We start from the raw sequence: 23,106 nt of genomic DNA on the forward strand, positions 1-23,106 counted from the left end.
TTCAAATTCATTTAATATTGTAATATCCTGTTACCGGGTCTAGTTAAAATGACCATTTTGACCTTGAGTGTGTTTGTATGTTATAATAATAATTATATGTTTATAATTATTTGGTTGTTTAGTTGAGACCAGTTTGTGACAAGGGTCACATAACAGGTTCGTTTATTTAATTTGGACTCCGTTAGGGTTGTCAAATTAAGTACGAAAGTTATCAAATACTGTAACAGGTAAATACCCGTGTGTGATGAGGTAATGTGTTTAGCACAAATATTTAAGCATGGCATCACCCATTTCTTGAAGTTTCTTGAAATCTCATTTCACACACATATACCCAACCTTTCACTCTCTAGAACCCTAATCTCTTAGATATCGATTTTGTGTCTAATTGTGTTGTGTAATTAGTTGCTACTAATTTCGTGGTCATAACAAGGTAAAGATTGTTCATCTTCATGATGTAATATGAGATTGAATGAGTTTTTGGTTAGGTTTTGGTTCAAAAGGCTTTTTGGTCAAAAAATCAAATGATTTGGGTGTTGTTTTGGTGTAATCCTTTGGGGTTTAAGTTTCTATAAGTGATATAAATGTTTCCTAAACAGATTTTGGTGTCGAAACGTTTAGAAATCGAGATTTGGGTGATTTTGGCTCGAAACCCGTAAGTTTCTGCTGCTGTTGCTCGATGAACACAACCGTACGGTTGTAGCATGCAACCACACGGGTACATTGTACAACCATATGGGTACATATACAACCATACGGATGCAGTGATGTTGGTGCAACCGGGCAGTGAGTGTGTAACCATACGGATACATGATGTAACCGTACAGATGGACTTGTAACCATACGGATGCATGTGCAACTGTACAGATGTAGATCAGTGCTTCATTGTTGTTTTACTTGGCTATTTTCTAGCTGTTATGCTGCCCGAGTGACTTATGAAAATCAGAATGTAAATTCTGATAATGTATAAGTGTTGAGTAGACTTTTTAGCGGCGCTTTTGATCCTGATTTACTTTATTGTGCTGTCTTATGCTAACGAACAGAAACTAACTATGTTTATGGTGTTCTTAGGTGAGAAAGACAAGAACGAGGCTCAGTAGTAAGAATCTGACTAGTTGCTGGTATTCAGTGAGTGAGATTATCTCTTGGTGTAGTATAGAGTAGCTAGTTGCGCTACTATATTTATATTGTTGATAGTTGCCATGATTAGTAGTTATGTGGTACAGTTGATCACAGTTTGGGTTGCCATGCTTTTAGTAGTATTAGTTGCTTGTAGTAGTAGTAGTAGTAGTAGTAGTAGTAATTGACTGGTTGTATGTGCACAAGTTGTTGTTGTTGTTGTTGGAACCTTGATCTGTTAGGTTCAGCTCAGAGAGGTCAACCTAGTTGTTGTTGGGTCCAGTTGGCTACTGTTTGCTAAGTATAGTGCTGAACGACGCATCACTAGCTTGTGGATGACTATACTGGGGATTCAGTAGTAAGGACTATCGGTAGACTCTAGCCTTATCAGCTAGTGGTCATGTGTCCGTAGAAGCCGCCGGTCCTCTAGTTGGAGCATAGTTGCCAGTTGTTGTTTGTTGTATGTGATTGTATGGTGTTGTTATAGGAGTACAAGTTGGTACTGTATGCTAGACCTTTTGATAGTTCCATTCACTTAGCCTTGCGCTAACCTCTCATTCCCTCCCTTGCAGGTTTTGGATCTTAGTGCTGATAGGGACGGGAGTCGGATTGAAGATGTGTTTGACAAGAGAAACTCTGATGTCTTAAATTTTGTAAATATTTAACAAGTTGTTTAACGTAACAACTATGGTTTGTAATGAAGTAATTAACTAAGCATCTTTGATAATCATGTTTCAAATTAACTAAGTTATTTATGTAAAAAAAGTCTTCCGCTGTGATTTTTATTTTATTTTTAATAAAAACAGGGTGTTGCAACTTGGTATCAGAGCATAGGTTTGGCCGCATGAACATTATGTTGAATGTCATGTTCCCAAACCTTGTGTTGTGTCAAACATATCTAAGAGGACTGGCAAAGTGAATGCAGGGACTACATGCGTTAGCTGATAGGTACTAACATATTTTCCACTAAGAGTTTATGTGAGATGCTGTGGTAGTGCAGATATGGTAAATAATACAGGAAACACACCTGGTCCGTCAGTCCGCGGAACATTCAGAGCCCAGATGAAGACGAGTATGTGTCAGAAGAAAATCCGCAGGAACAAATTCTAGATTTGGAAAGTCGGTTAAAGGAAGCACACGATCGAATAAGGGAATTAGAACAATGTCAGGTAACAGTGAATCCAAGTGGTAGTGTACCGAATCAGATGTTTAGTGGGTATCCGGTGCAATCAAATATTTATCGGTAAACTGGAAGTGCTTTCCAACAACAGCAATGGTTACCACCTCAGTGTCAATTTCCTCAACAATATCATATGCCACCTCAGTATAATCAACAGTTCCCAAATCAGATGTGGGGTCCATATCAGATGCCGACGTTTCAACAACCGAAGAAATGTACTTTTAAACAGTTTTTGAATTGTAATCAGCTAGAGTACTCAGGAAGTTCTAACCCAACGGTAACCCTTAACTGGTTAAGAGAGATATAAAATGTTGTTGAGGCTAGTCAGTGCGAACCGAAATTACAGGTTACTTATGCTAGTGGTATGATGAAAAATAGGGCAATGGTTTGGTGGGATATGGCTATTTCTAGTATACCGAAAGAGCAAGTGAGTATGATTACTTGGGAACAATTTTATAGTAAAGTTTGTGAGCAGTATTGTTCGTCCTATGACCTCAATCGAATTAAGATAGAATTTTTGGCAACGAATATGACTCATCAGATGATGATAGATGAGGTGATTGAGCAATATATAGATAAATTAAGGTTCGTGCAACAGTGGGTTCCAGATGAACAGTCCAAAATTCAGCACTTTGTTAATATAATTTTACCCGAGTACAGAACAATGGTTAGGATGGCGACGACGTTATCAAAAGCGTTTGTTATGGCCAAAATGGTAGAGGATGACTTCAGAGCAGCAAGAAATAGAATGATAGGTTATAAGATGCCACAACAAGATCAGGTGATGAGTCATTCATACTCTAGGCCAAAGAAGTCTGTTAAGTTGAAACAGAAAAGTGGGTCAGAACAAAGTGGGTCAGCATCAAGTCAGAATTCTTGGTGTTATAGTTGTAGATCATCTCATAGTGGTCCTTGTTCAGATTCAACCAAAAGATGTTTAAGATGTGGTATTGTGGAACACGAGATTCGGATGTATGTCAGCTCAGTGTCCGTATGTAATAGGATCAAGTTCTAAGGCGGGGCCAGGAGTGCAGTCGGGATCGGTAGGTGGATCTTCTGGTTCTCCAGTAGGACAGAAAAGAAAGAATCCACCTACGATACCAACAAGAGTTTATCAGATGGTTGCAGATGCAGATCTTAAATATGATGTGAATACAGGTATGTTTCAAAATTCTTGTACTATTTAATTGTATATATATATATATATATATATATATATATATATATATATATATATATATATATATATATATATATATATATATATTGTAACGACCCGACTTTTTCGACTTATATTTATACTTATTACTTTCATGAAACTGCGTATTTGTGTGTACTGAGCTATATTTTATTCTGGGATCATTATTCATGTTAATTACTTTCGTTAATATCTTACAACGTGTTATTAAGTGCATAATCACTTAACTTGATCCTCGAATACTTTTATGACCGTTAGTGTCACTTGTTGTTTAAAACGAGCTATGTAGTTTGTACACGTTAAACTTTTGTCATAATTGGAATATTATGACTACGTAATACTAATTGTTATTTTCTAATGACAATTACTTGGCTTATTGGTTGCTTAATTACACTTAGTGTTTTACTAATGCACACTAGTTAGTCTTAATGGACTTTTTACCTTAATGGACTTAGGCCCACCCTACTCTAGCTAATGGACTTTTAAGTTAGCCCAATTTTAATGAATTTATGACCCATTAAGATATAAAACAAAAACCCATTAAGATAAGCCAACATATAAGCATACTTTTGTACTAATTCCTACACTTTGTTGCATGGGTTCCCAATATACAAGCACCACCTTTGTACCACCACCATGCAAAAGCAAAATTGTCCCCCCTTGTCCCCATGATGCCGTCGGTTTTGGAGACACCCACCACCACCACCACCACTTTAAATTCAAGCTTGATTCTTCATTTCACACTTCATTTCATTCTTATTTCACACACACTTTCTCTCTAATTCTCTCTCTAGTCTTTCTCACACTAAAAGCTTAAGAAATTGTAGGTTCTTGAATTTCTTCTTCTTCTCTTTTTCTTCTTAATCACGACATCATCATCATCATCATCATGAGATCAAGTTTTTTAGCTTTTTGATCTTGTTACATCTTGTAGATTCAAACTTTGATTTGGAATCTTCAAGAACATGAAAGATTCAAGTTTTTTAGCTTTGAATCTTCATTTCTTTGTTGGATCTAAGTTTTATAGCTTAAGATCACTTTATTTTGTTAAAAGATCAAAACTTGTGTTTATGATTTTCATGTAACTTGTAGATCTAGCTTTTTGCTTTAAGGATCTTCAAGAACATTAAAGATCCAAGCTTTCTAGCTTAGGGTTTCATTATTTTGTTTAAGATCTAAGATTTTTAGTTTATGATCTCATTACTTTTACTAGATCTTAGCTTTCTAGCTTATGGTCACATTAATCTTGTAAAAATCCAAGCTTTCTAGCTTAGGGTTTCTTAAAACTTGAGATTTAAGTTATTATTGTAGATCTCACTTACTTGGAACCTTTCTATGATCTTTGTGGTGATAAAAATCAAGTCTTCATCATCTCATATGATGAAGATGCATAAACTTGTGTCAAAAGGACAATTGTTGAAGCTTTATTGTGTTTATACAATAAAGAGACAACTTTGATATTCAAAACTTATAGAAAGTTAGCTTTTATTTTTTAGTTTTGTGTTGATAGTTAAAACTTGGTCATAATGATTCTAAAACATCAAAGAGTTGTACACTTGAGGCTTATACGCATCAAGGATGAGAATCGTGATGAGAATCAAACACCAAGAAACCCACCGGAGCACTTGTTTCTGTTTTTCAGGGTCTGATCAGACTCCTGGGACTTCTGGAAAGTTGATTTACAGATAGTTCGGTTTGAGTGGATGACTTTTCGTTTAAGACTCGCCTAAATCCGATATACGGTTTAGGATTTATAGCCTTCCAAAAATCACTATGCCTTCGTAACGACGTGCTGAAATTTCTGACCTACTCGCGCTTGAACCGTCGCCACGGTCAAACGACATCGAGTTAGGATCTGAAAATTGGATAGCGGTAAGAGGACTTACAAACGGAGCCTTGGCCACTAGCCGCACATCATTTCATGAAACAACCCAACCCGTATTCCATACGATAATTTTTTTTTTTAAAATGATAAACCGTTAGCACCAAATTAAACAGTTACATATAACCCATTAAACAACATCACAAGTTAAATGTTTACAAACGGCACGAAGGCCCTTAACAAATGTAATACAAGTTTGACCCATTCACAAATGATAGTTTTAAACCAAACAACACTTCGAGCATGGTTTGAGGCTAAACTATCCAAAACACTAGGCCAACTTCAAAAGCTTCGACAAGCATCATCAAGGGACACCTAGTGCCCAACAACCCTTTTTTCCTTATCCGCACCTGCATCTAAAAAGATAAACAACGAGAGGGGTAAGCTAATGCTTAGTGAGTGCAACAATCATACCATCGTAAGTATAATAACTAAACTTCCAATCACATGAGCTAGCATAACGATAGTATATAACTTGAACAATATAATATGCTACAATACGACGCACAACCATGGTTAACCAATCGTACAAGGAATGGTACCTAAATTTCTCATCGGTGTTCACAACAACCGTTAGTGCACTTAACACGTCGTACACTAACCCCACGGGTGGCATCTTAACACGTCGATACTTCACCCCGGGTGGTGTCTTAACACGTCGACACTTCACCCCGAGTGGTGTCTTAACACGTCGACACTTCACTCGTTACATCCCTCAGAGTGGTATCTTAACACGTCAATGCTTCACTCCCGAGTGGTGTCTTAACACATCGACACTTCACTCGCCACGTGAGAAGTGGTGTCTTAACACGTCGACACTTCACAACTCATACCACACAAATAAATACATCATATATGCACGCATATAATTATTCCACTCACCTTATCGCCTTTCGTGATATAGTGAATCAAGCTCGCAACCTTCAAGGAAATGCACCTATCACATTATGCATTTAATTAACATACAACCTAGTGGAATTAACCACTATCACTCAATTCTTGAGCATTTAATGTCCTAACCGCATTAAATGACTCACACCCACCAAACCTCCCATTAATGGCCATGACTCGTCATAAATCACTAAAAGCTAGTGATTGGAGCCTAATATCACCAACTAACACAAACTATGGGTATTTCATACCCATTTCACCCAATTAGGTCAACCATGACTCATTTGACCCATTTTGACACTTATACACACAAACTTGGTTAAACTTAACTCTTTAACAAGCTTTCATCATTTACAAGTGTGTTAGTGACTAGCAACTCAATTTAACACTAACAAAACCCCAATTACATGAACAAACCCTAGGTTAACACCATTTGGGTTTTTTTTACATCAAATTAACCCAAATCCACCCATTAAATCCCCAAATGGGTCTTACAAGTCCCAAATGGCCAAACCCTAGCCATAAATTAACTAAAACTCAAAATACGGAGTTAAGACTTACCAACACTATCCACTCGTAGCTAAGAACAAGGAAAACAACTTTAATTCTTGCTCCAAAGATCAACTCTCAAATCTTTACTCTCAAATCTCACTTTGAATTCAATTGGGTTTTTATGTTTTGAGAGAAAAACAGAGAAGAAAATGGAAAAGAAAATGAATAAAATGAATAAGTGGCTAAGACTTAAAGTCTCCATCAGATCCACACGCGAAATTACCAAACTACCTCTAAATCTCTTTTAAATTAAGTAAGATTCGGAGTCAGCCTGCCAGAAACGTCGCGGCACGACCCCAATTATCGCGGCGCGGCGAACAAAGCAAAAATGTGAGCTGTTTAAATTCCTCCTGACTCAGATTTGCCTTATGTGTCGCGGCGCGCCAAAGGACTCCACGGCGCGACATTTGCCGCCACCTGACCACTTTTCGCCATTTTAAACTCAAAAAGATTTACACGACTTTTAAGCTTCGTTCTCGCTTCTCATATACACTAAACTTCACCCTAAGGCCTCGCCCGACTTAACGCCATCAAAACTCATGCATATACTTATACATGCATACCTTCTTAAGTATATATATTATATTCATATATACATTTACACAACAACTAACACTTATGTTTATTTATCATAAACAACGAAATAAACTTACAAATGGTTAAACACGTACCTTTAGGAATGTACGGGAAAAATGGGATGTTACATTTCAGTTTGTATAGAGGTCGTAGCAGCTGTCCGAAGTCAGCCCTTTGTTTCGATCTCTATTCTTGTTGAAAAATTACTTTACCTTTTCCGTAAGATGATGATAATGATGATGCTTAAGACTTAACTTACGTACTTTTAAACCTTTTGGAATGATTTACTGACTTAGCAACCATTGACTTAGGTTGAGGACCTTTTGGATTGACCAACTTACTTGTTTGGACCCACTTACTACTTGCTTACGTTTTCGTATCAATTTTACCGCACATTCACTGTGAGTTATAGCTCCCTTTTTACTTCAACTATTTTTGGGACTGAGAATACATGCGCTTTTTATGTTTTACATACTAGACACTAGTAATTAAACTTTATATATGTGTGGGTGATATAACGGCACAAATTTTCCCCTTAGCTCGATAACGTTTAACTATTGGTTTATGAACCGGTAGACGCGAATCTTAGATATGGATCCATAGGGTTTGACATCCCCACTCGGGCTAGTCGCGCTAGCATTTAACGGGTGTTTAATACTTCGTAAACTTACGCAACTCGCCAAGTGTACTTTTAGGGGGTGATATTTATATTACTATGTTAAGTTAGTTACCGGGTGCCCACGGACAAGCATATACTTTTCATACTATTTTGAATACGAAATCTAGTGGTTTACGTTATATCGTTGTTTACAAAAACTATAGCTCATCAACATTCGTGTTGACATTTTAAAGCATGTTATTTCTCAGGTGCTTAGACGTTGTTGCTTCCGTTGTTAGACTTGTTGTTATAGACTCGCTGTGTTAGACTTCCGCTGCATTGTTTAGAGATGTCTCAATCATGGAACTTTTACTTTGCATTCACAACTTATGTTACATCTGAACAATGGCTTTGTAATGACCTTTGTGTCACATACTTATGTTAATGCTTTCTATTCGTAGAAGCATGTTATCTTTTGTAAAACATTTGATGTTGGTAAAGACGTTACCTTTTCATGAATGCAGAACATGTTTTTAAACAGCATATAGTGTTGTAACTGTGTAATGATCCTGTTGTTGATGATCCGTACACGTTGATTTTGTACGGGGCGTCACACATACATATACACACACAGACACACACATATATATATATATACATATATATATATATATATACACACATATATATATATATACACATATATATATATGTGTATATATATATATATGTGTGTGTGTATATATATATATATATATGTGTATATATATATACATACACATATATATATATATATATATATACATATATATATATATATATATACATATATATATATATATATATATATATATATATATATATATATATATATATATATATATATATATATATATATGAATGTGTATATATATGTGTGTTTTAGTTCTGTAGATCTTAATTGTAGTGTAAGATTATTTTGTTGGGTTATGTTGTTGTATGTTTGGTTGCGACCCTTGTGTGCTTTGTGGGGGTAAAGGTGACCCTTAGGTTGAAATTTTGAGATTGAAGACCGTTACTTGGATAGAGATGTGCTGGGTATCTTTATGCAGTGGACTTTTGAACGACAGGAAGTTGTTAGATAGTGACATGAGTATGAGTGATATGTCGGTAGTGGACTTTATGAACTAAATATTTCCTACGCTTGTTGGATGTGTGGTAATGTTGGTAGCTTATAATTGAACATTAGATGGATAATGTTTAAATAACTATGATTGGACAAATGGTGTGATTGACTAATTATAAGGTAGCTTAGTTATTGCCGAAGCGTTTGAAGAGACTCGTTGGATTTAAGCTAGTGAGTGAGACAAGTAGTATTTTTTAAGTTTCGAGCAACTCAGAATGAAGGTGTGATTCAAGATAATATACTTGTATCTGGCCAACATAAGTGTATTATGGTGAATCATACAGAGTTTCTGGGAAGCAGAAGGAAAAATTTAGGTGACCCGTGCTATACGTGGACTGTGAATTGAACATTGGGACTGTGATATGATTGGACATAAGACGAGTAACCTGGGATATTATCATGAATTAAGGACAATTTTGTATACATAGACACATGACTCAGACTGATTACTAATTCTATTGCCTTAGCTTGGAATAATTGTGAATTATTGACTATGTTAAGAGTCGAATTTGATGACAGATTGGGAAATTTTGATACAGAATGATTTAGAAACGTGAAATTTGACTTTGATTATTGAATTGACAGTGGAGATTTGTGGATTCAAGTTGATGACCAGTGGATGATGTGGTAATTTGAATTGTATCGGACATGAGTAAATGTTGGAAATTCCATATTGGTGCTCTTGTTGAAGGAAGATGAATGGTATTGGAAGGACCATTGGCTAGGTTGGATTGATTATTGTGAAAGATTTAGTTGAGTTTATGGTTTGTTGACAGTAGTTGACCCGATTCTGAGGACGGAATCTCTTTAAGGGGGTAGATTTGTAACATCCTGGTACGGGCCTAGCTGAAATGACCCTTTTGACCTTGGGTGTGTTTGTATGTTATAATAATAATATATGTTTATAATTATTTGGTTGTTTAGTTGAGACCATTTTGTGACAAGGGTCACAAAACAAGTTCGTTTATTTAATTTGGACTCCGTTAGGGTTGTCAAATTATGTACGAAAGTTATCAAATAACTAGTAAATACTCGTGAGTGATGGGCTAATGTGTTTAGCACAAATATTTAACCATGGCATCAACTATTTCCCGAAGCTTCTTGAAATCTCATTTAACACACACGTATACCCAACCTTTCACTCTCTAGAACCCTAATCTCTTAGATATCGATTTTATGTCTAATTGTGTTGTGTAATCAGTTGCTACTAATTTCGTAGTCATAACAAGGTGAAGATTGTTAGTCTTCATGATGTAATCTGAGATTGAATGAGTTTTTGGTTATGTTTTGGTTTAAAAGGCTTTTTGGTCAAAAACTCAAGTGATTTAGGTGTTGTTTTGGTGTAATCCTTTGGGGTTTAAGTTTCTATAAGTATTATAAATGTTTCCTAAACGGATTTTGGTGTCAAAACGTTTAGAAATCGAGATTTGGGTATTTTTGGCTCGAAACCCGTAAGTTTCTGCTGCTGTTGCTGGATGAACACAACCGTACGGTTGCAGCATGCAACAGCACGGATACATTGTGCAACCTTATTGGTACATATGCAACCGTACGAATGCAGTGGTGTTAGTGCAACCGGGCAGTGAGTGTGTAACTGTACGGATATATGATGTAACGGTACGGATGGACTTGTAACCGTACGGATGCATGTGCAACCGTACAGATGTAGATCAGTTCTGCATTGTTGTTTTACTTGGCTATTTTCTAGTTGTTATGCTGCCCGAGTGACTTATGAAAATCAGAATGTAAATTCTGAAAATGCATAAGTGTTGAGTAGACTTTTTAGCGGCGCTTTTGATTCTGATTTACTGTATTGTGCTGTCTTATGCTAATGAACAGAAACTAACTATGTTTATGGTGTTCTTAGGTGAGGAAGACAAGAACGAGGCTCAGTAGTAAGAATCTGAGTAGTTGCTGGTATTCGGTGAGTGGGATTATCTTTTGGTGTAGTATAGAGTAGCAAGTTGCGCTACTATGTTTATATTGTTGATAGTTTCCATGATTAGTAGTTATGTTGTACAGTTGATCGCAGTTAGGGTTGCCATGCTTTTAGTAGTATTAGTTGCTTGTAGTATTAGTAGTAGTTGACTGGTTGTATGTACAAAAGTTATTGTTGTTGTTATTGGAACCTTGATCTGTTAGGTTCAGCTCAGAAAGGTCAACCAAGTTTTGGTTGGGTCCAGTTGACTACTGTTTGTTGAGTATAGTGCTAAACGACGCATCACATGCATGTGGATGACTATACTGGGGATTCAGTAGTAAGGACTATCGGTAGACTCTAGCCTGATCAGCAAGTGGTCGTGTACTCGTACAAGCCACCAGTCCTCTAGTTGGAGCATAGTTACCAGTTGTTGTTTGATGTATGTGATTGTATGTTGTTATAGAAGTACAAGTTGGTAATGTATGCTAGACCTTTGGATAGTTCCATTCACTTAGCCTTGCGCTAACCTCTCATTCCCTCTCTTGGTGGTTTCGGATCTTAGTGCTGGTAGGGACGGGAGTCGGGTTGAAGATGTGTTTGACAAGACGAACTCTGATGTCTTAACTTTTGTAAATATGTAACTAGTCTTTTAACGTAACAACTATGGTTTGTAATGAAGTAATTAACTAAGCATCTGTGATAATCATGTTTCAAATTAACTAAGGGTATTTATGAAAAATAAGTTTTCCGCTGTGATTTAAAAAAAAAAAAATAGGGTGTTACAAATATACTCTTTGATTTCAATATATAAATGTACATTAATTACAAATTTAGTTATTTGTAGTATTCATGTTGATAAATTATTCTCAACTTATGTTATAGGGCAGAGTTGGAAATTTCCATGTTGCAACTTTCGTGGCAAAATTGAAAACTTTGAACTTGGAAAAGCAGGTTTATAAAAAGAATCTTGAATGGTGAAGAGAGAAATTTTGATAAGTTTAGGGACTAATATGTTACTTAATTTTGGAAGAAAAAAATTAAATCTCAAGTAATTTTATCTTGTCTTTATTCTAATCATATTTTATTTGAGCCTTTCTTCACCTTGTTTTTTTTCCGGCGAAGAAGAAAACTATATTGATCACCATTGTTACCTTCATCAAAACGATGAATGATAACAATGCAAAAACAAGTTACAATTGTGGATCGACAAATCGATCTATTGACAAACAATTGAATGACCAAATACAAAATACAAAATCTTGGAAACATTACATGAATTAAAGACAAAGCATATATAGATTTTGATCCCACATATACGATTGAAACCCTTGGCAAAACTTCAAATTGGTGCACCAAAGGAATACTTTTAACTTGATATTTCGAACGATGATTGAGCGACAAGTGAACTTCCCGTGGAAAATGATCTCGTTTCTTGCTAACCAAATCACCCAAATAGTGTCCGGGCCGATCATTCTCCAAAATTTTCCGGCTTTAATCCTATGCCATAGTACCAATCGAAAGAAAACGAATCGATCGATCGTGGAATGACCCATCTAATGTTCCACCATCTAAAAAGCTACGACCAAATTCGTGACACCTTGTAACAATGCATAAGTAGATGCTCAATAGTTTCGACCTCTAAAAAACACCAAACACATAAGGTTGATTGGGAAGAAGGTAAAATGTGTCTCCAGTCCAACACATCTTTAACGGGGATGCTTTTCTTAAGTGCTAGCCAATGAAAAAGCATAATTTTGGATGGCACGTTGTTGCCCCAAATTACATTCGGCCAAGCGGGAGAAACCAGATCGCCGGATTATAGAATCAAACGCACACCTGCAGCAACAAAATATACCACATCGTGCCCAGGAGACCAGAATACATAATCTTGAACATCTGATCTAGTTTTGAATGGCGAAATCAAATGAAGTAACTGATCGGCCCTATACGAATCGCGGTGAGACAGAGGGAGTTGCAACTTCAGATCCCACCGAATTTGATCAGCTTGCAGGGCAGCAGGCATGCGACAATAATTGAGGGCTGCATTCTGATAATATGAAATAAAAAATAGTGTCGGAAATTTGTCTTTAAGAATTTTCCCATCCACCCATGAATCGAAACAAAAGGATTTACATGAACCGTTACCAATCTTGCATCTCCAAACGTTTGGCCCAACAATAGATTGTAGCGAATCTTCTTTTTGTAAACTTAGAAAATCGCTCCAAATTGGAGAAAGTTGAGAGGATTGTAACCCGGAGACATTGTCCATGATTTTAACACGAAACGAAGATCCAAAGGAGGTGCAACGACCCAACCCGTTATCCAACCGAAAACACGACCCAAAAAATAAATTTTGATTCAGTGTATCTGGACGGCGTCCAGTTGTGAAGGGCTGGACGGCGTCCAAGCAAATGGGACGGCGTCCAAATGAACTGCTAGGGGCTGTCCCCGGAGTCCAACTTAAGCGAACGGAAAACTCGCTTCCCAACACTTTTAGACGAAACCGTTTTCACAACATGTTACAATAATTAAAACTAAGAGATTTCCACGATAAAATTGAGTTTTACAACACCGGGCCCACATCGATCCTAATTACGAATTTTGTACAAAATGCAAGTTTCGACCACGTGAGTTTAATTTTCAAACAAACTACGAGCATGATGTTTGGGGATAAACTACCCACTCCTAGGCCAAATCCAAAGTAATCCAAGCAAGCATCAAAAAGGGAAATCGTCTAATCCCGGGCATACCCTTGCCATATCCGCTTCCGAACCTAAAAATGTAAACAACGAGAGGGTAAGCTAATGCTTTGTGAATGCAATACTTATACATATACATATGTAATTTACCTACACGCATCCACTTACTAATACCATGCAATCAAAATGCATAACCGAGTTAGCAACACCAAACGTACAACTAGCAACAACGTTAGTATATAAATCGCAGCAACAATATACTAAATCATAACAATGCATAACCGTAACAAACCATTTCCCGCTATGGCACTACCGACTTGTAGACGACCAATAACGTCGAGTCTCACTCGTATGATGTCACCGACTTGTGACTCATCATAAGGTGTCACGACTTGTGAATCACCAAAGGGTGTCACTGACTTGTGAACTACCCACTAATACTTATGGGTCACCGACTTGTGAACGCCATGTGGCATCACCATCTCGTGAAGCACCACCCAGTGTCATCGACTTGTGAGCACTAAGAAATGTCACCGACTCATGAATCACTTCTCCGACTTATGGTATCACCGGCTTGTGAATCACCATCTAGTGTCACCAACTCGTGAACACTATGAAGTGTCACCGACTTGTGAATCACTTCCCCGACTTATGGTATCACCGACTTGTGACTCACCAACCAACTACTAAGGGGTCACCGCCTCGTGAACCACCATGAGGTGTCACCGACATGTGAGTCACCTAACAAGACACCACCGACCCGTAGTTCTCTTCACCCATAACCTCAATAAGTCACCATCTTGTGACATAACGCCCAATACTCACGATGTGGCACCTAAGGCACACATCGCGTACGAGTAAATAAACTACATACAAACATGTATAAATATTCCACTCACCTCTATTACAAGAAAGGCAACTCCGGCTTGAGCTCTTAATCGTCCAACGTAAATCACCTAGATAATTCAAAAACAAATAAGCTAAACACTCTAGCTTATGCCCAAAACACCATAAGTGCAAATTCGACCCAAAAGCACTTCCGAGTACAATTCGCGCTCAAACTAACCAATAATCACTAACACAAGTGAAAATGGCCCTAAATTACCAATTTACCCAACTCATAAGTGTTAAACACTTATCTTACCCAATTTGACACCAAACCCTAATTTTGACCCATTTCAAAATTATTCAACCAAAATACACTCACATGGGTTTCGACACATCCATAATCACTAAACCTAGTGATTAACTCATTTTGCAAGTCTTGAACTTGACCAAGACATCAACCAACCCAAAATCCACCAAAGACACTATAAAACCCGATTACTAGCATCACTAAACTCACTTCATGAGTTTAAATAGGTTTATCAACAATAAAAGCTCAAACCCTAACTTTGAATATCAAATCAAACAATGAAATTCGGAGTTAGAACTTACCACAACAACCAAAACGTAGCTAGGAACGAGATGAATAACTTTAAAACCCGAGCTTTGGTGAGAATCCAACTCCTTCTTCTCCAAATCAAGCTCTCTCTCTCTCTAAACTCTTTCTCTCTCTCTCTATAAATGGATGAGAGTGTTTGTGTGGGTGAAATGTGATCCACAAATGGATATAGATCAGTTTTGAGGGCTCCAAACCGATACCCAAGTGAATTTACCAAAATGCCTCTTTTTAAAACAAAATAAAACAACTGGCCCGTCAGTACATCTGGACGGCGTCCCAAGTATTGGACGGCATCCTGTCCTTCATCGCTAGACAGCGTCCCAGTAATTGGACGGTGTTCCACTTAACTGGAAAAGAAAACAGGGTCTTACAACTCTCCCCCACTTAAATTGGATCACGCCCTCGTGATCTTAGCCCCAAATACTGCCAAGAAGGTACACCTTCCTTGATTCTTTGGGTTCTCACACAACCTTGGCCCCTTTTGATACCGCCATTGCATCTCATAAGTCCTACTTCTTTAGAATGTAACGTTCTATCCACGCAACGATCCTCCATGATCTCTTGGCACACTCTAACTTACAACTCAAAGTATCCTCGCCAACCGTCAACTAGTTTGGGTCATCCGCACCACGCACACGGTGATGGAATTTCCCACAACATTTCGGTAACTCCAATCGACACGTAACCCCACAATTCTCAAAACTCGTCCACCATTACACGGTGAACATAAATACGATCGCCCATCAAAGATGATCTTCACACCTTTCGCACGAACATGTCCTCAATACTCTAAGGAACTCACTCTCGAACGTGCTCTATACTAACATATCTCTACCCGAGATAGTTCAAATCAACACTCTACTTCCCTAGTTCGCTCACCCAACGGGACGACTTCCGACAATATGCTCAAACACGCCTACCAAAACGAGGCACTATCGTACCCTTCGGGTACTTTACTCCCCCACTTAGGGTTTAACCCCACACTATCACCGTCAAGATGATAATACCTTGCGGAATTCCAACATTCCACAACACACATGACCGGTATCAACGTTGGTCATACTCAAAAGTCTTCCGCGGACTTACTACAAGGTACTCGTACCTCGCCCTTTTGAATCGGTTAAATGTCAACGCTCGCTAATCGTCGCAATAAACCATTATCGTACCCTCGGGTTTTCTCATCGGTACCCAAGTACAAAGTAATCACACCAACGGAGTGAAGCATTCCACTAGCAGGTATACGGAGGCACCTAACGCAGTGTTATGCAACTCCCAATACTACCACCGAGTCTCAATAACTCGACCCTTACGGGGTCCATCCTCGGAGTCATATGTTACTTGACTATTCGAAGTCACACAAATCAAACGATCATTATGGCTCAACGCCCACAACTTTCTAGTGACACCCGCTAGTCACTATCCACCTAGGCCGAACAACTAGCCTATTTACCTTTTAACTCATCCCCAAGGAGACGCTTGGAACACCAAGTCTTACATCCTAACTCACACCGTCTCAACCGCTAACACGGTTACTTACACAATCACAGATAGCTAACAACCGTGACTCGACTCACACACATACATGGTCAGCGTAGACGCCTCTCGAACGGCATACCATTACTACGCTAACCCTTATGGAGAGCAATACAAGTAACCCTCCAATCAAATCACGGTTACACCCTACTTGGTTAAGCCTCCAACACCAAAACGATTAACCCGACCTGGTTAGTCAAATACACCCGGTCAACCTACCTCGGTCAACCCTAACATCTAATTGATTAACCCGACCCGGTTAGTCAAACCCACTCGGTCAACCTAACTTGGTCAAACCCCTAATGAGAATTGATTAACCCAACTTGGTTAGTCAAATGCCCTTGGTCAACCCGACTAGGTAAAACCCCCAACAACAATGGATTAACCCAACTTGGTTAGTTAAACTCTCCCTTGGTCAACCCAAATCGGTCAACACCTAATGTTTAATTAATTAACCCGTCCCGGTTAGTCAAACGACCCTAACAACATATGATTAACCGGACTTGGTTAAGTCACTCACTTGGTTAACCCGACTCAGTCAACACCTATCATTTAATTGATTAACCCGACCCGGTTAGTCAAATTCACCCGGTTAACCCGCCTCGGTCAACACCTAACATCTAATTTATTAACCCGACCCGGTTAGTCAAATTCACCCGGTTAACCCGCCTCGGTCAACACCTAACATCTATTTGATTAACCCGACCCGATTAGTCAAATCCATCTGGTTAACCCGCCTCGGTCAACACCTAACATCTATTTGATTAACCCGACTCGGTTAAGTCAAACTCATTTGGTCAACCCGACTTAGTCAAACCCCTAACGATAAATGATTAACCCAACTTGGTTAGTCAAATGCGCTCGGTCAACCCGACCTGGTAAACACTCTTAACAACTTATTGATTAACCCGACATGGCTAATCAAACCGCAATGGACTAACTCAACCTAGATAGTCACTACATCACATGGATAAACTCAATTGTTACCCAAAAGTCACCCGCATAAAGATAGTACTAAAATCGAATAGTACCTGAATCAAGCATCGCTAGACCTTCGCGCTCCGTCACTATTCCACTCGGGACATTCCAACTTCCGGTATCCCTCCTTCTGGCACTTAAAACATGCGACCTTACTCGACGGACAATCACGAGACTTATGTCCCGTTTGCCCACAATTATAACACGCGAATTTAGAACCACTCACGCCACTCCTCTTTATGCTTCCGACACCTTCGGTAGCACTTTAATTTTCTTGTTCGAAAACATCGTCGCTTCGAACTTCCGCTTACTAACATCAAAAACACTTGCCTTTGAGACAAACGTCTCAAAACCCTTCGCCATGTCAAACAACTCGTCAAAAGTTTTCACCGAGTTTCTACTAATCTTTTCATGGTAATGATCGATCAAGGTTCAGTAAAATTCTTCCTTCAACATGTGGTCATTCCCGACATACTCCGGGCAAAATTGAGTCTTCGATAAGAAAACAGATTTAAGAGTGTTCAAATCCATTGACCCTTGCCTCAAGGCACGCAACTCGTCCTTAAGCTTAGAAAGATTGGCCGAAGTTCGTATTCCTTGAAAAATTCCGCTTTGAACTCGTCCCATGTGAACTCCATACATTGTTCCTCACAGTAAAGTTGGATTTTCGCATCCCACCACAACTTGGCGTCACCCCTTAACATACTACTACCATACCTCATCTTCTTATTGAGAGGGCACTCACTAGTATGAAAGGCCCCCTCCATATCGGAGATCCAACGATTGCTCTTTAGTGGATCTCGTTCACCATCAAAAGTGGGAGGTTGAGCATCCTTAAAATTTTTGTAGTAGAAGTCTCGCCTTTTCACATTATCCTCGTGAAGAACAATCTTCACTTATTCTTTGACTAGATCGACTACTTCCTCATTAATCGAATCTAGGAACATCTTCCTAACGTCCTCTAGAAAGGCCGCACGTTGCCTTTGTATAATGGCCTCAACCTTGGCCGTGAACTCGGAGTCTTCGCTTTGATCATCGTTTTCATGTCCGTTCCTCCTCTTCATTCTAAGAAACGAATTTGGTTAGGAACGCAACACGAATAAATTACATACACCGTCACGAACAATATTCACAATCATATAAATATGCCACCGTTCGCACATCCCATCTAGTTCAATACTTTTTGTGCATCACTTACTTGACTTGGCTTGCAACCGTAATAATGGTCGCGAATTATTATTACGCTCATACGCCATGCCGAGCTCATGAATACAACAACCATCTCGCTAGATGTTCAACACAAAACAACATGATTAGTAACAACATAATCAATACATAGCTAGCTCTCCTATTCTCTAAGGCACTAACTAAAACCCGAACAGACCCGTAATCCTACAAGCCCCGCATAATAGCACACACAAAAGTTTAAGTCTAGGCGCCTATCTCAAGTCACCTAAATCCCTTAGACCATGCTCTGATACCACTTGTAATGACCCAACCCGTTATCCAACCGAAAACACGATCAAATTTTTTTTTTTTTGATTCAGTGTATCTAGACGGCGTCCAGTTATCTGGATGGTGCCCAGTTGTGAAGGGCTGGATGGCGTCCAAGCAAATGGGACGGCGTCCAAATGAACTACCAGGGGCTGTCCCCGAAGTCCAACTTAAGCGAACGAAAAACTCGCTTCCCAACACATTTAGACGAAACCGTTTTCATAACACGTTACAATAATTAAAACTAAGAGATTTCCACGATAAAATCGAGTTTTACAACACCGGGCCCACATCAACCCTAATTACGAATTTCGTACAAAATGCAAGTTTCGACTACGTGAGTTTAATTTCTAAACAAACTACGAGCATGATGTTTGGGGATAAACTACACACTCCTAGGCCAAATCCAAAGTAATCCAAGCAAGCATCAAAAAGGAAAATCGTCTAATCCCGAGCATATCCTTGCCATATCCGCTTCCGAACCTAAAAATGTAAACAACGAGAGGGTAAGCTAATGCTTAGTGAATGCAATACTTATACATATACATATGTAATTTACCTACACAGATCCACTTACTAATACCATGCAATCAAAATGCATAACCGAGCTAGCAACACCAAACGTACAACTAGCAACAACGTTAGTATATAAATCGCCGCAACAATATACTAAATCATAACAATGCATAACCGTAACAAACCGTTTCCCGCTATGGCACTACCGACTTGTAGAGGACCAATAACGTCGAGTCTCACTCGTATGATGTCACCAACTTGTGACTCATCATAAGGTGTCACCGACTTGTGAATCACCAAAGGGTGCCACCGACTTGTGAACTACCCACTAATACTTATGAGTCACCGACTTGTGAATGCCATGTGGCATCACCGACTCATGAAGCACCACCCAGTGTCACCGACTTGTGAGCACTAAGAAATGTCACCGACTCGTGAATCACTTCTCCGACTTATGGTATCACCGGCTTGTGAATCACCATCTAGTGTCACCAACTCGTGAACACTATGAAGTGTCACCGACTTGTGAATCACTTCCCCAACTTATGGTATCACCAACTTGTGACTCACCAACCAACTACTAAGGGGTCACCGCCTCGTGGACCACCATGAGGTGTCACCGACATGTGAGTCACCTAACGAGACACTACCGACCCGTAGTTTTCTTCACCCATAACCTCAATAAGTCACCATCTTGTAACATAACGCCCAATACTCACGATGTGGCACCTAAGGCCCACATCGTGTACGAGTAAATAAACTACATACATACATGTATAAATATTCCGCTCTCCTCGATTACAATAAAGGAAACTTTGGCTTAAGCTCTTAATCGTCCAACGTGAATCACCTAGATAATTCACAAACAAATAAGCTAAACACTCTAGCTTATGCCCAAAACACCATAAGTGCAAATTTGACCCAAAAGCACTTCCGAGCACAATTCGCGCTCAAACTAACCAATAATCACTAACACAAGTGAAAATGGCCCTAAATCGCCAATTTACCCAACTCATAAGTGTTAAACACTTATCTTACCCAATTTAACACCAAACACTAATTTTGACCCATTTCAAAATTATTCAACCAAAATACACTCACATGGGTTTCGACACATCCATAATCACTAAACCTAGTGATTAACTCATTTTGCAAGTCTTGAACTTGACCAAGACATCAACCAACCCAAAATCCACCAACGACAATATAAAACCCGATTACTAGCATCACTAAACTCACTTCATGAGTTTAAATGGGTTATCAACAATTTAAGCTCAAACCCTAACTTTGAATATCAAATCAAACAATGAAATTCGGAGTTAGAACTTATCACAACAACCAAAACGTAGCTAGGAGCAAGATGAACAACTTTAAAACCCGAGTTTTGGTGAGAATCCAACTCCTTCTTCTCCAAATCAAGCTCTCTTTCTCTAAACTCTTTCTCTCTCGCTAGAAATGGATGAGAGTGTTTGTGTGGGTGAAATGTGATCCACAAATGGATCTAGATCAGTTTTGAGGGCTCCAAACCGACACCCAAGTGAATTTACCAAAATCCCCCTTTTTAAAATAAAATAAAACAGCTGGCCCGTCAGTACATCTGGACGGCGTCCCAAGTATTGGACGGCGTCCTATGCTTCATCACTGGACGGCGTCCCAGTAATTGGATGGCGTCCTACTTAACTTGAAAAGAAAACAGGGTCTTACATGAGGTGACCACGATTGACTTCCAAAGATGTTGTTTGTTGGAATTCATTCTCGCCCACCACTTAGCAAGTAAAGCGAAATTTTTTAACGGGATAGGTGCAATACCCAAACCCCCAAGTTCTTTCGGTAAGCATACCAATTCCCATTTAACCAAGTATGTTCTATTTTTGAGACAATCACCGACCCAAAGAAATTTTCTTCGGGTATCTTCCAAGCTTATTGATGATAGCAATCGGATCTTTGTAAATTGACATGTAATGAATTGGGAGATTAGAAATGACCGCGTTGACCATAACAAGATGACCGCCAAAAGAAAGGCATCTTCCTTTCCATCCCGCGAGTCTCTTTTTGAATTTAGACACAATCGGTTCCCACATGGATATTTTTTCCCTACAAATGCCAATCGGAACACCTAAATAACTTAAGGGAAAAGTACCAACTTTGCAATCGAATATGGCAGAATAATAAAGCATGTCCGCTCTTGAAACATGGATACCATAAAGAGTTGTTTTAACGGCGTTCATTTGAAGCCCAGATAGTTGGTAGAAAATCTCTAAATTGTGCTTTACCCGGTTGAGTTCTTGAATGGACAGATGTGTGAAAATAATGTTGTCATTCGCGAATTGAGACTGATTAATGATTATCCCGTTACCAAATCGACAACCCTTTAAAAGGCCGTTAGCAAGATCTATAGAAAGAATTTTGCGTAAAACTTCTGCAACGATGATGAATAAAAAAGACGAAAGAGGGTCCCATTGTCTTAGTCCCCGATGCATAATTCCTTCTCGAGAAGGTGATTCGTTTAAAAGGATCGAAAAATTAATATTTGATATGCAACATTTTTATCCAAGAGATAAACTTGGGCCCGAACCCCATTTTCTCAAGAACCGTGAGCAAGAATACATGAGAAACACTATCGTAAGCTTTCGAGAAATTGATTGTTAAAAGTAACATGGGGATCTTTTTCTTCTTAGCCATATGGACAACATCGTTGACAATCATAACCCCGTCCATTAGTAGCCTTGATGGAACGAAACTGTTTTGAAATTTACTAATGATTGAAGGAATCGAGAGTTTTAATCTATTAGTAATGGTTTTGGCTAAAATCTTGTAAGGAGCATTTATGAGGCTAATAGGTCGTTGAAGCTCAATTGATTTAGCCGAATGTGTTTTAGGGATTAACACAATGAACGAAAATTAAAGCCTTTCGGGAATAAAGGATTTGAGTGAAACTACTTGAACATATCCATAAAGATGTCTTCTAAAAGAGGTAAATCCTTTTAAAAAAAGGACAAGGTGAACCCGTTCGGGCCCGGTGTTTTATTACCATCGAAACATTTAATCACATGAGCAACTTCGTCTACTGAGAAGTGGAGTTCAATAGTATCACGACGCTGAGAAGAAATTTGGGTAAGATTCAGCTCATCCCAATCAACAGAAACATTACACGAACTCTGTAAAGAAAATAAATTTTCGAAAAAAGTCGCTGTATACTCTTTTATGATTACCGAGTTTTCTTGCCACAAGCCATTAATTTGCATTCCGGCAATATAAGATGATTGAAATTTAATCCAAGAAACGAGATGAAAATTTTTGAATTTTTATCACCTAGCTTCAACCATCGAAACCTTGATTGAATTCTTCATTTTGAATCAATTT

This window comes from Rutidosis leptorrhynchoides, chromosome 9 (genome assembly GCF_046630445.1).
Source record: "Rutidosis leptorrhynchoides isolate AG116_Rl617_1_P2 chromosome 9, CSIRO_AGI_Rlap_v1, whole genome shotgun sequence".
Classification (NCBI taxonomy): Eukaryota; Viridiplantae; Streptophyta; class Magnoliopsida; order Asterales; family Asteraceae; genus Rutidosis; species Rutidosis leptorrhynchoides.